General features: G+C 48.5%; 1 long non-coding RNA gene across 1 annotated transcript in view; it reads right to left on the reverse strand.

Annotated features, from left to right (window-relative positions):
• LOC138566006 (uncharacterized) overlaps positions 1-7,052 on the reverse strand; it is a 318,220-nt gene extending 311,168 nt beyond the window's left edge. The window contains exon 1 of the long non-coding RNA XR_011301775.1: positions 6,954-7,052. This is a non-coding gene — a long non-coding RNA (uncharacterized lncRNA). The remainder of the gene's footprint in view (positions 1-6,953) is intronic.
• Between the last annotated feature and the right edge of the window lie 10,657 nt (positions 7,053-17,709).

Raw genomic sequence — 17,709 nt, forward strand, 5'->3', positions numbered from 1 at the left:
TTACACCAGTACCTTCCACATACTTCATCCGTTCCATCCACATACTTGCCCGTTCTATCCACATACATCACTCGTTCTATCCACATACATCCCCCGTTCCATCCACATACATCACTCGTTCCATCTACATACGTCCCCATTCCATCCACATACTTCACCCATTCCATCCGCTCTACGTGGATTATTTTTAATTATGATTTTTAATTATAATGTTATCATTCATAAAAACTATATATGATGAGATGCTTGTGGGAAGTAACAGGTATGGAGGAAAAGTGTGCATTAATTATAGGATGTTCTATGATGTTTCCTCTTGTTTTTAGGGTACAGCAGTGTCTTTGATAAACAAGAGAACTGGACATTTGTTGGAAGGAGTTTGAGCCTCAGTCATGTCATGTTCAGTCTGAGTCCAAGTTCTAAATCATGTTATCTTTCTGATGGGGAGTCATGTACAATTTGAGCTTAATCTAAATCAAGTTATATTTATTCTGTGACGTGAATCTCACAGTCAGGAGTATATTTTAATGGCAGCAGTGTGCAGTATAAATCAACTTAACACAGCATATATTGCACATCACAAATTTTGCTTGCTTTCTGGTTTCCTCATGGCAATTTCTTGTAATGTTGCTGTCCATGATACCATCAAGTATTAAAGCCTCATGTAATTTCCTGTAACATCATTTTCGGTGATTTCAAAACAGATGTAAGTGCAAATTAGGCATCCCTGCACCCACTATCACATAGGCCCTCACACATCATAGAACCAGCACTGTATATTGATAAAGGGCATTATTCTGTATCCTAAATTGCCTACATCCTTTCCAGGGGCAGCTCTTCACTGACATCTGTTGCCGGCTATCCCTTTTGAAAGACTGTTCCTTCAATAGCCTGTCCATTGAGAACATTGTATAGCCCATGATGTTTCTACTCCAAAAGGTATACATGTTAATTAACACGTTTTTCATGTACACTGGAAAAACACTGTTGCACTCCATTATTTTCCAGAACAAAATTGAATTTGTGGGTGTAAGGTTGGGGCAGCCAATTTTGCCCTCGGTAATGTATAACCTAGGGTGAGATCTAGCACTGTAGTAGGTGAGGAGAATGGTCCGAATTTTCCCCAGCCTCCTTCCCATCCATGGTGAGGAAAAAGGGGGCTGCTGACCCTCTTTGGGTACTACCATCTGCCTGCTGAAGACATGTGGCTTGTACTTTGCAAGGTGGTAGTGTGTCATGTTTAGAACATTCAAACGTGACTGAGAGGGATCCCTCCTCCAGTTCACTCACACTGTTCTGCGAGTTGTGGTAGTGAGGCCGATTGCATGCTGGAATGCCTCGTCCTCAGTGCTTAAAGTGGGCCGGGGCCTGCCGGGGCCGGGCCCCGGCAGTCTCCAAAAAGTGGGACTGAGCCGGGGCCCTGCCGGGGCCCCCGTCCTACAGCAACATTGGCGGCAATCGCGGGATGCATTATCCCATCGCGGCTACGGCCGCGACGGGAGATACGCCTGCAATGAAGTCAGGCAAGCTGACAGAAATGGCAGCTAGCCACAGCGACGCTGTGACTGGCTGCCACTTCCGTCAGTCATAGTAACTGCGTCTGGTGACCCCTCGCGCGAGAGGTCACCAGAGGCAGTTACTGACTTACTGTCCCTTTGTTTCCCCAGGTCGCCGAGGCGTCTTTAACCCTCGGCGAAACTGGGGATTCCTCGACATATTTCGAGGTTTATAAAAGATGGCTTTGAAAGTACACATTTCAAGCCATCTTTTATAAAGCTTTGCCGACGGACAATTTTGTCCGTAGTCAAAGCTTTATAAAAGATGGCTTGAATTGTGTACTTTCAAAGCCATCTTTTATAAACCAGAAATGTTTAAAAAAGATGGCCTGAAAACTAGTCAAACCGTAGGGTATGCACACAAATATATATAAATGTTATATATTTGTGTGCGTACCTTACTATGGTTTGTGTACTATGGAAGCCCTCTTTTATAAACGTAGAAATATGTTACATATTTCTATGTTTAGAAAAGATGGCTTGCATAGTACACAAACCATAGTAAGGTATGCACACAAATATATCACATTTATATATATTTGTGTGTATACCCTACGATTTGCGTACTTTTTAGGCCACGCCCCTCCCACACGCCACGCCCCCAAATGAGGGGCCCCCCTCGATTTCTTACCCCACTTAAAGCCCTGCTCGTCCTGTCTGTGGATTTGGCCCATGGTGCATTCTGGTTTCAATTACTCTTCTGTCCTGATTTCTAGGTTTGATCTTTTCATCCATAACCTAAATTCTTGGACTCACTAACAGCTACTCATGTCTTGGCATATTATTCTGTCAGAGAACCATTGAATCGCACAAGAAATAACAAATTAATATGCCAAGAAATTGGTAACTGTTGGTGAGTCCAAGAACTTAGGTTATGCACAATAATAACTGGACTTGATAAGGGGTAGAAGAATGAAGATGGGGTTCACTAGTTCACACATGGAATATTTTAAATATTGGCACACAGCAGTGACTGAGACCTGGTGCATGTCAGAATGGTGTGGTGGGGGATGCGCTTGCCTTGCTGCACAAAACTATTTTGGAGGTCTGAGGACCATCAGTCATAACTCAACATGAGAGGTGATTATGTTGAAGGGGACGCAGGATTAGAATAAGGTAAAGTAGGCAATATTTAATGTCTCTCTCTGTTTTTCTCCCCCCATTTGGTTTCTTTGTGGCTTTTTTTCGTTTTAATTTGGAATGACCTAAATGATTTATGATTCATGATATATGCCAAAAGATTGGTTAATTGCAAGTGCCACAATCAGAGTGTTAGCCTTGAGAAAGACCTAGAGGTCGAAACACATGCCGGCCACAATCATGAGGGCACATATTCATTATATGTATGATTACCAACTCTGAATATAAACCTCACGGATAATAATCATTATGGACAGGTATAATGAGCGGAAAAGAAAAGAAACTCATTTACACTGTTGTCCAATTTTTACAGAACATTTTAGAACTGACAACCAGTATTCTTGAACCAGTCAGATAAGTGCTATTAACTAAAAACACGCCGGGAAACACAGATAAATGAAAAGTTTTTAGAAACTACATCATTTTAAAATTAAAATAAAAAATAAAAGAATAATTATATGTATGACTAAAGATTGTATGGACACAGTACGAATGCTATATGTGTAACTAGTAGCTGGAATTGTCAAGCAGTGCTTACATTTTGTATAAGATTGTACTATATTATGGAATATTTAAAAAACCCAGTTTGAATACTTAATGGAATAGCGCAATCATTACAGTTGAACACTTTTCTTGTGTTCAAATTTGTAATAAGTGTAGGGTAACACCTGTATCAACTGGGGTTGCAGCTAACCAAGTCGTACCAAAATATTGAGCACCCAAGTGCACGTCTACCCTTATTTTACCCTAACATTATCTCCATTTCTGACTAGGTGAAGTAAAGCCCTGCTTATCCAGATTGATATGATATGATATATTTTATTTATAGCACGCCTATACACAAGTGATTCAAGGCGCGACGAGGCAGGGGAGGGGAACAAGGAGGACAAGACAATGATCTTACTAGGCCAAGTGACAGTGAGATTGCGCAAGTGCGGGAGAGAGGAAGGGGAAAAATGCCAGGAGAAGGGGAGAAAGAGAAGTGTGGATCATAGGATCAAGACATAGAAAAAAGAGTGCGCCAGCTGCTGGCAGTGCAGTGGTTAAGTGCAGACAACAAGTGTTAGCTAAGTGCAAGTAGAGGGACTGTAGGGATGCAGATACAGCCCCAAGTGCAGGGTTGCCAGGAGGCAGCGCAGGTGTGCAACTGGGAGGACAGAGACATGGGTCTGTGGTTCAGAGAGTAGCCAGGTAAACCAGTGCATCATCAGACAGGAGATCAGCAGAGAAGTGGAAGAGAGAAGGCAGAAGCAAAGAGGAAAGTCTTGAGCTGCTCAAGTTTAGGCGGGAGGGAGGCTGTTCCAGAGGGAGGCGCCGGCTGAAGAGAGATATCTTCCCCCCAACTCGTGGCTTAGAAAAGCGAATGACCCTCAGGGAGTTGGAGGTGGAAGAGCGAAGAGCGAAGAACTCAAGAAGGAAGATACTTCTGAAGAGAAGGCTGGAGGTCTTATGTTGCCAGACCCCAGATGGCCTTGTGGACAATGCAAAGGGTCTTGAATTTGATCCCCGATCTTAGCCTCACAGGTGGGAGCAGGAAGAGGGCCAAGGGAGACCGGCCAGAGAGTGGTGGGAAAGGGAGGTGCAGGTGTGCTGATAAGGAGGATCTCTGTCTTACTGGCATTCAGGCAATATCATTGGCAGTGCACAACTCCTGGATTACAGACAGACAGTCAGTGATGAGAGGAGAGGTGGAGGCAGAGGTGAGCCTGAAGGCGAGCTGGGTGTCAACCGCATAGCACTGGAAGTTGGGGTAGAGAGCAGCAATGTGGAGAGCAAGATGTGCCAGGTATTGGTTGAACAACCAGGGAGAAAGGTTAGACCCCAGGGGAACACCACAGGTGGAGCGAGAGATACAGGAGAGGAAGGATCCAAGTTGGACCTTGGAGAGTCGGTCAGAGACGAAGGAAGCCAGCCAGGCCAGAGCCTGATTAGTGATACCCAGATGATCCAAAAGTAATGCCATTGGCTTCCAAGGAAGAAGGCCGTAAGTCTCCAGGGGTTCTGTTTGATGAGGAATTCATCATTTTCCGATAAAGACAGACATATATCAGAAAGACATTCCCCGTAAGGTTCCCACCAGGGCTGCGAGAAGTGGACCCCACTCCTTCTGCAACTTCTAACAGATCCATTCCACGAAGTATGCCTTGAGTGGAGCCCACTCAGGGGCTTTCCCATCGATGTTGACCACACCACCTTCTTCTCTGCAACAAGATGAATGGCGAGGACGGCAACCAAGGAACCGAGGCCTTTCCCTTCCTCCAACATGTAATTATTCAGCTCTGTGCTTCTTCCCAGAAAGGTTTGGGTGGAAGATTCACCCATTTCTTTCTTAACGGGGAAGCAATAACTTCAGAGTCTTGGGTTTTACAAACAGTCGCCGGCGGCCCTCGTGACATTTTCTTTCTCCCTTTTGCCTTTAGCAGCAGAACATATTCAGTTGGAAAAAGAGAGTCAAGTTCCGAAAGCAAAAGGGACCACTGCTTCATCAACTTACTTCTAGGCTCACTTCTTAGGCCCTGATTCCCGTTTCCAAAGTCAACTGATGGGTTCCGCACAGTGATGGATCCGATAGCCCTTAACAATGTGATCATTGATAGAGACGGCAGGATGGAGGGTGTTTGTTTACACCGTCGCCACCCAAACCACACAGTCGATTTGACAGACACTGTTCTAGTTGTTGCCTTCTAGCAACCCTCATTAACCGTATCTTCAATTTCACAGGCAGTGGGGACGTCAGCAAGTTTTCATGCCCTCTGTGCAGCCTGTCACCTGCCTGCATAGTGCTTCAAAACAATATTCTGTTCAGTCATGACATATCAGTGCTCTCAGGGGGCCAGTTAATAATAATAATAATAATAATAATAATAATAATCTTTCTGGACAACATGGTGTTATTAGCCATTGGCGAGGTGCTTTTGGAGTCAGGGTCGGACTGGCCTATAGGGCAATAGGCACATGGCCGAATCAAAAACACAAAATACTGGTGTGGGCCAGTTTTTTGTTCAAAGTGTACTACTTTTTTGGCCAATGTGGGCCAGTTTGATGAGTAACTTCACTATGCAGCTAATAGTTTTAACCAGTGCTGCTGAATAAATATTCTTTAAATTACACAATTTGCATTACATTTTATCAAAAAAACTCCCACTTGGCTACTACTCAAACAGTCTGGTCACAAAAGAAATGAATAGCCATTTGCAACTGTGGGCCACTTTTTCAATGATGCCCGAGACAATTGTATGACTCAGCCCGACCCTGTCTGGAGCACATGTAAAGAACTGCATTACAGATATGGTGATTGGTTGAAAGAAGGAACGCTGTCACTGTGTTGTGTTTTTTTTTTGTTGCTTCAAACGTGTGAAGCATTAATTATTGAAATGTGTGTTTTCCTTGATATAGGCAAACTACTTTTAAATATGAAATGCAAGATACCTATGTGTCTTTAATAGAATCTAAACTTCCTCATGTTAGTGAAGGAGATTAGACATTGGGGAGCGTCATGGATGGTTTTCCAACCCATTGAATTCTAATAGGTGATGGTTAACTTGGCCAACAAATAAGTGAAGGAACGCCTCAGCAAAGGACCTGTGATCTCTGGTGCCACTAACTGCAAATGTCTCGAGCGTTCTCTGCAGTTGGCAATGCTGAGACCCCTTGACATTGTTACCATGTTTATTACGGTGCTTAGAAGCGGGAAATGTCTGTCTGGAAGCACTATATAACACGTGAGATTGGTTTTGTTTTAACGCCCTCACTGTGCGCTGGAGCATAGATGGCTGGAGAGAAATGCTTGGACGTCTTTGCTTTTGGAGGTTACAGGCAGCGGCATTACGCCCCATTTTCCGATTCAATGTGTCAGATTTGGGCGGGCCTAGCTCGTCGTGACTGGATGGGAGAAACGCAAGATACGGCGTCTGCGCAAAGCATTCAGCTACGTTAAAAGGAACGTTTCTTCGCAACTGCTCTTAGCCGGTGTCACTCCGAGGGAGCCCACCTGTGGGACCAGGGGAAGACGATGCCAAGGCGGAGGAACATGTGTGATTTGATTGGCTCCTGGCGATCGCCAGACAGCCTCCATTGCGGGGTTTATTCCCAGATAGCCAAACAGTATCACCTCCTCAAATGCCTCGCAGGAAATAAAGGAGAAATATCATACACCAACCGCCCGAGACGCGACAACGTAGTTAAAAAAAAAGTCAGTCAGGACCACTACTCATTTAAGAAGGCAAAACTAGAGAAAGACGTACTTCCCATCATCCTCACCTTTAGCTTAAACACGACAGCAATGCGATATCACGCAACGTAAATCACCACCTTGTACTCAGCATTACAGCTTCATCCAATCTCATGTCTTCCCTTCATATCGGTAATGTTCTCCATATTATTTTGAGATGCACTTATTGATTGAAGCCACTAGGTGGAGCCAAAAGCCTAAAACAACCACAGTAACCAAAAACTATATTACAGCTATGTATTTCAAACCACTCTGAGTGGATCATACAGCCAATCAGCCACGTTCCTTTCTACCTGTTCTTCCATTCAGAAAGCTCAAAACGTCGACTCATTGAATAGTGTGGACCTTGTACATACTGCCGTATTCTTTCCTTGAAACGTTTAACTGTATTTAAATGAACTTGTGATGCACACTTTTGTATATTCACCCGTGCCTCGGGTGGGCCACACTCACGCATGCATACGAACATTCGCACACAGAGACACGGGACACGATGTTGCCTATTACGCGTCCCGGCAGCAACTGCCAGCACGGACGTACTTTATTCCACTGCGCATGCGCGCTGCCCAAACGAGGCTCGTGCATGCGCCATAAGTAACTGGGACATCACATCCCCTTTTTTTCTTTATCAACAACACAACATATCATGGCGCAACGGCAATGCAAACTGTCAAACATAAACGGGTTACCCCATCACAAATGAGGATCTGTTGCAACCTCGACTCATTCTCCTGATTACAGGACGTAGTCCTTGAGGTGAGCAGGCAGTCTACGCTCCCTTCGCACTGGATACCTCGACGCACCTTGCGTTGCTCTACTGGGACTGTCTTCAGCAGGGACAACGGCCCTCGTGGTAGCCTCAACCGGAACTTCGGAAATCGTCTCGTGATGGGGTATCTCCTCCCGATCAACGGTCTCTGTTGACGTGTCCACTTTCTTGAAGAAAGACCTGTTGCGGGTGACCGTGCCACGTTCACAGGCCGCCATCACCATGGTCCCTTTCACGTGGGTGACCGTCCAAGGGCGAGGCTCGTATGGCAACGACAATTTGCCCCTTGGGTGACGGTTCCGAACTAACACTGAATCGCCAACACACACCTCTTTGTCTTGCAGACCTCGTCTCTCACTCTCCTTCTGATTGCGCATGGCGCGCTCCTCTCGAACTTTTTCATTGTCTATGACTCCTGGTTCCCGGCCTTCCATTTCCGGTACCATGCCCCGAGGGCAGCGCCCAAACAGTGCCTCCGCGGGGGCAACCCCCGTTGACTGGTGGGGAGTGGTCCGGTACTCTCGCAGAAATTCTACAAGCTTCTTTAGCAGATCCTGACCCCCACTGGTGGAAATCCTTAGCACTTTGTTCAAAGTACGCATTAGCCTTTCGGCCTCTCGGTTGGCGCGAGGCCATAGCGGGAATACTCTGCGGTGGTGGATCCCCCTTTCTCGGAGATATTGAGCAAACTGGCTGCCAGTGAACGGAGGTCCATTGTCCGAGCACATCACTTCCGGGAATCCATGTGTCGCAAACATTTTGTCGAGGGCTCTCGTGGCAAACTCCATCGCTGTGGATTCCACCACCTCCACCTCGGGATATCTTGACCATTGGTCCACCGCAACTAGGAAATATGTGCTCCGACCAGTCGAGCCAAAGTCTACGTGGACAGTTCCCCATGGCTTTTCGCTCCGCTCCATGGGGCTTTGTCCCCTGGAGTTGCCGCTTGACATGACAAACACCTTCTCACGAACCGCTCAACCATCCCCTCCAAATCAGGAAACCACACCTTGGGCCGGAGTCTCGCTTTGGTCTTAACAACCCCTTGATGCCCAATGTGAGCCAGTTCCAGGACACGGAGCCTTAATGCCTGCGGGATCACAATCTGTCGCCCTCTTAGAATTAGCCCATCATCAGATACGGATAGCTCATCCCTTAGCCTCCAGAGTGCCTGAAGGTCCTTTTGGGCATCAGACTGTCGCCGGGAGTTGTTTCGCAGTACCTCTGTAACGCTCACCTGACTCCCACGGGGGCACTGGCCTGGTTCGCGCTGCTGTGTCCTCGTCTAAGGTGATGCGCAGGGTTCGGAAGACGGACTGGACCGGGCCCCAGATCTGGCTTGTCTGACTCGCAGAAGTATCCTTCTTAGGGTCTGGAAGGACGAGCTCTCCATCCTGCTTCTGATGCAGGGGTGCGTTGGTATCCAGTTACGTCACTGGATTTTCGGATGGGTGAGAACCAAACTTGCTTGGCTTCCAAGTAAGTTTTCTATAAGTGGTTCCCCTTGTGTCCATGCATTAATGTTCTAATGCTAGTGTCTTTTTCCCCATAGGGGCCGCGGTACGGAATGCCGGGGAACAGGCACCGACCCGAGGTGAGCGGTGAAATCCTTGTGGAAATCAGGTAAGTCTTTAATGAGTGTTTTGGTAATGTCTTTTCATTCACTCATTTATGCTGATGTCTTTTTCCCCTTAGGGGCCGGGGTCCGAAAATGCCTGGATGCAGCGCGGACCCGAAATGAAAAGGGAATGACCCAACAGGTAAGTCTTGACATGGAGTTTTAGCTTCCCTTTTCCCTTCTTTCTCTCACCTTTGTTCTTGTCTTTTTCTCCCTAGGCGCGGGGGCACAACTGCGAATCCGGATGGTCGCTGCAGAACATGGAGGCGGCCTGTAAAGGTGAGTAGAATGCGGCGCTGCAGCGATTGATGCGATGTGCTTTTAAAAATAAATGTCTTCCTTTTCAGGATTGTCGGCGAAATGTCTCTGGGATGCAGATTTAGCAGGTGAGGCCTTTTCCTTCTTCTGTTCTCTTGTTCCCTTCCTTTGCAGGTGATTCAGGATGCTGGCAGGTGTGGCAGAAGTCAAGATGCAGGAGCAGACACGGTGAGCGTCCAGCTGCTAGATGCAGAACAACGCGAAGCACATGTGGCTGATCGGGTGTGGTTTAAATAGCCATGGAAGAAGTTCCTAGAATGTGTCCTTCCTCCAATCAGGTATGTATCCTTCCCCGACCACGTCCGGGTGGTAAATGAGTCCCACAGGTAAAGTAGTTCCTTTCAGGCCTCAAAGAGGCCGGGGTTCTGCAGCATGGTCTGCATCAGGTAAGTGCACCCAAACACTTTCATAATGAGCCTGGCGCCTATGGCGCCAGGACTGACGTTTTCTATGTGCCTGGCGCCATAGGCGCCAGGACGCTGTCCAAAGGGCCCCTATAAGGGGTTGCTGGGACCTTCCCCGGGGACTTGATGTCCACTTTCGGGGACGCAGGGCCTGAGCCGGCTCCCCGGGAGCGGGCATCATGACAACCTCCCTCCAATCGCCACTTCTCACCGCTGCTTTGATGATGTGAAAAACCTCATCCTTGGATGATTCCGTTGCTATGTCAAGCCTCGATAGCGCCACTGGTAATGCCCCGTCTACCACATGACAGAGCAGCCCTTGACAATCCGACACTGCCTCGTCCTTGTCTGCGTTCTCCACGTTGGGGTGTCGTGAAAGATAGTCTGCCGGGTTTTTGGTTCCCGGTCTATATATTAGCCAAACCCCATATTCCATTAGGGCCAACATCCATCTCTCCATTCTGGGCGGCGGCTTTGAAGACACGCCTGCCAGTATGGGCAGCAACGGCTTGTGGTCGGTCACTACCACAACGGGCTTGCCCAAGATGTAAAGACGAAAATGGTGGCAGCCCCACAAAATGGCCTAGCCTCCCTTTCAATTTGCTAGTATCGCATTTCGGTGTTGGAGAGAGCCTTACTCGCATAAGCGATGGGTCGCATGTCCCCTCTCACATCCGGCTGCAGCAGCACCGCCCCAACACCCACGGGACTGGCATCAACAACAATCTCTGATTCTACTGAAGGGTTGAAATACGCCATGGTGTCCCTGTCGGACAGGGCATTCTTGAGGGCTTGAAATGCCTCCTGTTCTTTACTTTCCCACCTCCACACGACATAATTCCTGGTCAACGCCCTGAGGGGTTCAGACAAGGAGGCCAAACCCTTGATGAAATGCCCACAGTAATTCACCATCCCCAGGAAGCTCCTTACCTCCTTGGGGGACAGTGGCGCCGCGGCCTCCCGAATGTCCTTGATCTTAGCCGGGTCAGGCGACACACCGGCAGCATGAAAAATAAATCCAAAAAACCCGATCCGGTCTTTGAAAAATTCACACTTTTCACGGGGCAGGGTAAGTCCCAGATCGTTCACCTTTTCAGCGTGCCCTCGAGTCTTTTCATGTGCTCTGCTTCCGAGTCGGCAAACACTAAAATGTCGTCACTCATATTCAAAACGCCTTTGAGACCTGCCAGCGCCCCCCTAATAGTGTTCTGGAAGACTTCGGCAGCTGACGAAATGCCAAAGCTCAGACGCTTAAATTGATAGAGGCCCTCGTGCGTCGTGAAGGTCGTGATGAATCTAGAGTCAGGGTGGAGCTCAAGCTGGTGATAGCGTGCTCTTAGATCTAATTTCGAGAAGACTTTCGCACCCTGGAGTTCCCCTATGATGTCATCCAGGGTCGGGGTAATGTGTCTCTCCCTCTTAATGGCGGCATTGGGGAGGAGCATATCTACACAAATGCGCACTGCTCTGGGCTGTTTTGGCTTGGGGGCAACCACGATGGGTGAAACCCAGGGTGTTGGGCCTTCCACCCTCTCAATAATGTCCATACTAACAAGTGAACAGAGCTCCTCCTCCACCTTTTCTCGAAGGTGAAATGGGATCCGCCGATGCTTGAGAGCCGTGTGCCTGATTATGTCGTCAATATGTAGACGAACCGGGGGAGCCTTCAATTTCCCAACTCCTACAAAAATGCCAGAAAACTTGTCCAACAGCTTCTCAATGTCCACCTTGTATACCTCCAGCGCAAAGTGTACTAGGCTCAGGGCCTCAGATGCCGCACAGCTGAGCAGCAAATGGGGGCTCACGTCCGTGACGAAGAATCGGGCCTTTATTGTCTTTCCGCCCTTGGACACAGGGGCTACAAAAACACCCTTGATGGGAAGCGGAGTGTCTCCTCCAAACGTAAAGATCTTCGCTGTTGAAACGTCCAGCGCGGGTGGTCCCGGAATCATCTGGTAATGTTCAGAGGCAAGCACGCACACAGAGGCCCCCGTGTCAATCAGCACTTGTGTTGGCACCCCTTGAATGTCTACAACACATTTGGGCTGTCTCTTACTCTTCGCCCCTGTGGCGATGCTTGAAATAAAGAAAACTTCGTCCTCCTCTTCCTCTTCCTCCTCAGCCATCTGAACCCTCTGAATCTCCTGTTCCAACGCCGTAATGCTCTTCTGCCTCCTTGAACCACCACCACGTATCCTGGCCGGGCCCCTCTGCACAGGCACCGGAGCGGGGGCGCGACACATCCGGGCGTAGTGTCCGGGTCCGTTACACCTACCACATGACCTCGATTTGGCCGGACATTCTTCAGTCAAGTCATATCCGCAATACTGGCAGATAGATCCCGTCCCAGTCAGAGGACGAGCTTCCTGCCATTTCTGACCCCACTTGTCTTTCGACGTCATCTGTTTACCAACCGCAAATGCCTCCTCCGATTTTCCCGGACGCACAGCCGCATCCATTTTTGCACCTCTCGACTCCGCCAGTTCATAAGTTCTACCACTGTCCAAGATCTGTTGCAGGGTCCAGCCTGGTTCCCTCAACACCTGTCGACGTAGCTTGCCTGAGCCACACCCTTGGATTACTTGATTCCTAATCATGGATTCTTCGTTGTCCCATCGACAGGTCGTGGCCATCAGTCGCAATCGAGCGCAAAACTGATCAAGCGACTCCTCATCCCGCTGCTTTTCACCACAGAACAGAAACCTCTCATAATAAATGTTGGAGAGCGGTATAAAGTGATTCTCCAAAGCAGTCTTGACAGCATCATAGGTGGCTACCTGCAGGTTAAGGGACTCATAGAGGCGTAGAGCATCCATGCCCGCCGAGTACAGGAGAGTGGCACGCTTCGCATCGTCATTGGTTATCCCAGTTGCCATAAAGTACATATCAAGTTTTTTTTATCCACAGCAACCACCTTGGGCCCAGTTTCGAAGGGGGGCCTGACGTATCAAACTCTTGCATGGGTAGCAAAGCCCCCTGTTGTGCCTTTACCACCACCACCGCTGTTTCTGCCTCTCCGTCACTGTCCGCCATGTTCACAGGTCGCACAGGCACCTCCTTGTTGCTCAGAGGCCGCAAACCTGACTTGGGTGGGCAGTACACGTACCTTGAGTCACTGTATGGTGGAATTCAGCATACCCTTCAGATCTTCCAATGTTGAGTGCCTTCTCCTGTGCCTGCTTTTCTTTCCAGCCACCCTTTGTGTGGTAGCTCCCAGTTGTGGGCTGAAACATTGTTTGCTTCTGGTATGAGCAGCGCACGAGCACATTTTCAGGCAGCTACTGCATCATACCAGATGTTAGAACACCGTGATTCTGCTCGCGCCGGGTCCGTGACTCGCCACGGTGTAGCGCTGCTAATTTTGACATGCAGCGCTTGTGAAGCAAACGCTCCGCTGGCGTCCCGCCTCGTCGCCAGTTGTTGTATATTCACCCATGCCTCGGGTGGGCCACACTCACGCATGCATACGAACACTCGCACACAGAGACACGGGACGCGATGTTGCCTATTACGCGTGCCGGCGGCAACTGCCAGCACGGACGTACTTTATTCCACTGCGCATGCGCGCTGCCCAAACGAGGCTCGCGCATGCGCCATAAGTAACTGGGACATCACACACACCATAGCCCACACCTCTAGAATTGTTTTCTCTGTAACGTAAACCAGTCTAGACCGCTTAACTTGTCTGAGACAATTTCGTATTTCTTTTCCCGCCACAGGTGGCAGGTTGCATTTATGTTCTTCCATTGCTATAGCATTTCCCAAGATTATCCTCGCAGCAGTCCTTGTGTTATACTTCCTTTTATGCAGCACAGTTCTGGCGGCGCTCGCGCCATCTTGTTCCGGCCAATTTCCTACCCTGCTTTTATCCATATTTAAATGCCAGCGATAATATTCCCATTATTAACAGTTCTTGTCGGGCATTTAGTATCAGAGTAGCCGGGCGTATTTTAGAGCTTCACTGCAATGGTAACAAGTATATACCAGGGTTAATAAAGGCAGTTTTTCCAAGAAATTGTTGCATGCTTGTAGATCTGAAAAAGAACATGGCCTCTATGTACCTCTTCCTCAACATAGTACTAAATAGTGCCACTGCCTCTCGCCCCCCACCAAAGCCTGCGGTAAAAAAAAAAACACCTGGCATACCCAATAACCCCCCTGCTTGATTTCTGTCCTTCCAGACAGCAAATCCTTTTGGAGAGGCCAGGGGCTCACCTGGTCTCATGTTTTCCCGAAGTATTGACCACGCTGCTGGGCTTTCTGGGTCTTAGAACGCTGTTTGTTATCCCCCCCCTCAGATGCCACCGGGCTTGGACCTCAGGAAGGGAGGGCGTGCCCAGGCCTGGGGAGTATGGGCTGACCCTGGAGTTCCTGGTTGGCTGAGCACCAGGGCAGGGGTGTCCAAGCTTGTGGGTAGCTGTGGGGGGCTCTCCTTGGGCCTGCAAAGGGTGAGGCACAGGGATTGAGCAACAGAAGTCAGCAGCACTGGTGGTTGCCGGGGCCTGCATTCTAGCCGTGACTTAGGGAAGGCGCGCTGCCTCGGGGTGTGGGCATTGCGGATGAGCCTCCCAGGAGGCCTGAAATCACACGGATTAAGGGAGAAAAGCACAGGGCAGAGGTCACTGTGTTATTCTTTATGTCTCATGGATCACTATGCATTGCATGGTATTTTATTTTGTTTTATTTTTTACATTTGTAGAGCGCACTACAGTCCGAAGGCATTGAGGCGCTTTTTACAAGAACGTGTACGTAGGCAAGAATACAAATTAGGACATGCGGTTACCCTAGTTACAACATAAGGTGGTAGGTTACAAAGTACAGTTGGGCAAACATGGTTGGTTTCAGTAGAGTACAGAGTAAAAGCTAGGACTAACATTTCAAACAAATAGCCTGGTTTTGATGGCTTTGCGGAACGCTAGGTGGGAGTTGATAACCCTAATGTGTGTGGGTAGTGCGTTCCAGTGGGTGGCCGCGATAGCTGGGAAGCTGGAGCCCTCTGCACGCACTCTGCATGTTTTGGGCTTGGTGATCATGTTGGTTTAGACTAGCCTTGATGGCCTGGTGGATGTGGGCATGGCTAATGCGCTGGGTGAGGTAGGGGGTTGCCAGATCATGGAGGCATTTGTGGGTGATGGTGAGGATTTTGAAGATGATTCTCTGTTTAATGGGAAGCCAGTGCACCTGTCTTCTCAGGTCCGATATGTGGTCCTTTTTAGGAAATCCTGTGGCAGCCCTAAGGATGTTGTTCTGGACAAGTTGGATTTTGGCAATGTTTTTGCTGGATGTACCTCCGAGGAGAGCATTACAGTATTATTATTATTTTTTTTATTATTATTATTATTATTATTATTATTATTATTATTATTATTATTTTAGTAGTCCAGTCTTGAGCCGATAGTAGCCCTAGCGATGATAAGGCAGTTCTGTGCGGTTAAGAAGGGTCTTAGTGCATTGAGCAGTTTTGAGTAGTATGCCGATGTGGAAGCAATGCCGTTGACCTGCATGTTCATGGTGAGGTTAGAGTCTAGGTAGACTCCCAGGGTTTTAACTGTATGGGACACAGCGATGGGTATATTATCAATGGTGAAGGAGCGATACTTCTTGTCGAGGTTACCCAGGATGGTTGGTGACCCAATGAGTAAAAGCTTGATTTTGTCACTGTTGAGGCACAGCCAATTTTCTGCCATCCAAGCTTGGATGGTGCAGTAGATGGAATTAAGGGTGATCCTGTCTGCCTCATAGTCACCTGTGAGAGGGATGAGCACCTGGGTGTCATCAGCATAGTTGGTATATGAGATGCCCAAGGTGTCAAGAAGGTTAAAAAGGGGCCTAGTAAATAGGTTGTATAGGGTGGGCGCGATGCAGGAGCCCTGAGACACCCCACATTTGATGTGGCTAGGAGAGGCACACGCTGAGTCGGGAAAGACTTTCATGGCCCTTTCCTGTAGAAACGAGGTAATCCACGCACACGCATTAGGGGAGAAGTTGGCTGCAATGGAAAGGTGATGGCAGAGAGTATTGTGGTCCACGAGGTCAAACGCGGCCGATAGGTCAAGGAGTAGAAGGAGCGCTGGTTATCTGGCGTCTCTGATGTCGTCCATTTGATTTTTTTCAGGTCGAGGAGGGCCGTTTCAGTCCCATGTTGTGGCCTGAAACCAGACTGCCGAAGGCGTCTGGCAGTTCACTACTCTCCAGTTTGCAACCAAAAAGGCCTCTTGCAGGTTCTGCTGAGCGACCACATCTTTTGGTGTGGATACAGCTCTGTGCACTGGCCCCTGTTGCAACAGTGGCAGCATGAGCACTGACCATAGCATGGGGGGGCAGTGTGGCTGTAAATCCTCCCAGGGCCCAATGGACAGGCTACAAGTACTGCTGGGAAAAACCTATCTCTTGCTCTGGCCTCCCCCCCCCGCACCCCTCAAACTTGTGTGGATCTTTCGGTACTGCCTAAAAGAAAAGGTCCAGTAGGCAGACTGACTTAAGGTCATACCCCCTGTCCCACCCTTGCTGCCCTGTTGTTGTACCGCCAGTCTAAGCTTGATAGGGATAACATGAGGTAGGCGGTGCAGGTTCTCTTCAGTCCCCCCCATGCCTGAGGAATGGAGTCCCTAGCAACGGAGAGAAGCTGTACTTTCTGTCTCTGCTGCCAGGACTGACTATCACTGGGAATTACATTTCTCGCTGGTTACTGTGGTAACATTGTCATGCCAGCAGCTTAAAGGAATCTGGAACTCAAGCTTCCTCCAGCTCAGCTCTATAGATAAAATCGAAGCCTGGTTTTGTGTAACCTTTTCCTTCTTGCAGACATGTGTTTGACCTAGAAATGATTACATCAGTATCATGGTATGAATGTTTGCAAAGGAAAAGCTTAATTTAATACAAGCATGAATATTGAATACATGTCTCGTTTTTATTCATAAATGCTTTTACAATTACATTTGAATTGGATAGAATGTTCAGTGCGCATCATTATTTGGCTTCTGTTTGCTGGAACATGTAGAGCGCAATGGTTGGCGCATTGGTCTGCGATCCCCACAGATGAGAGTTCCGTACCAACACCAAAACAAAGCTAAAACTCGAAATTGCGTATCCTGCTTCTTTAGATGCAGTTAAGCACAAAGAACAACACAGATTGTCACTGCCTGTCATGTGAGGAATGCAGGGGCAGGATCGGTATCCGGCTGCAGTGCCTCAGGAGGTGGGAGGGACTTCACGGCTTCAGCTAAAAGTTGCCAGTATCTCCTTGGCAAGGCAGATGTTATGTAGATTACAGGTCGCCTAGACCAGTTTGACTGGTGGCAGAGTGCCAAGGACGTTTGGCAGGATGGCCACCTCTTGTTGGCTACTGTATCTTGCTCCTCGGGGTGGAGGGGTGGGGGAGGGTGGGGAGGGGTCATAGGGCTTGCAGATTGTTTCAGTGTTTGGCCATACGTCCAGGAGTGTGGCCCTAGAATCCCCATATCCCTACTGTAGTAGGTGTTTGTTGTTATTAATCCCTTTCTGCAGGGTCAGGGTGGTGATTTCGGTTTGTGTAAGCCTGATAGCACTTCATGTAATCCCTTGCCCGCCCCAAACCTGGTGTGTGTGTGGTGTGAGGCATGCTGCAGGAGGCGCGCACAGACCAGTGCAGGTGCTGCATTCCCGCTGCCATGTTATTTCAGCTGTTGCCAAGATTT

This window comes from Ambystoma mexicanum, chromosome 2p (assembly GCF_040938575.1).
Source record: "Ambystoma mexicanum isolate Mex_15411 chromosome 2p, UKY_AmexF1_1, whole genome shotgun sequence".
Lineage (NCBI taxonomy): Eukaryota > Metazoa > Chordata > Amphibia > Caudata > Ambystomatidae > Ambystoma > Ambystoma mexicanum.